We start from the raw sequence: 538 nt of genomic DNA on the forward strand, positions 1-538 counted from the left end.
TCTGTGAATATTAAGCCGCAAAAAGACAATATATGGATCCTGCGCGTTCTGCGTGTCTGTGGAAATCAAATGCGGACTAGGCATCGGGAGAACTGGGACAATTCCCGGTGGCCTGGCAGACAATTTGGCCCGCTATTTTACTATTATTATTGTATAATTGCCTGCCGAATGTACTAAAGCGATTATTTCCGAATTCGCCATTTGATAATTAAATCTCTAATAAATCATGAATCGGTTAGTCGCGACTGGCAATGCTTCGGCTCGCGCGCTCTCCGCGCCTCCGCCAAACAGTTTGGATCAGAGTAATCAATGCGAGAGAGAGAATGGAGAGGACTGTGGAAGCGCACAGGTGGAGCAGACAAGCAAAACGTCTCAGGTTACTTATGTAACCATGGTTCCCTGAGTAGGGAACGAGACACTGCGTCCTCTAGGGGTCGCTATGGGGAACACCTCGTTGTGACCCGTGTCTGAAGCATACATTGAAAAAACACCAACTCGTTGGCCGGCGACAGCCATGACGTCACTACCGGTGCGACTA

The sequence above is a fragment of the Sinocyclocheilus grahami genome, unplaced genomic scaffold (assembly GCF_001515645.1).
Source record: "Sinocyclocheilus grahami isolate Dianchi unplaced genomic scaffold, SAMN03320097.WGS_v1.1 scaffold3278.1, whole genome shotgun sequence".
Classification (NCBI taxonomy): domain Eukaryota; kingdom Metazoa; phylum Chordata; class Actinopteri; order Cypriniformes; family Cyprinidae; genus Sinocyclocheilus; species Sinocyclocheilus grahami.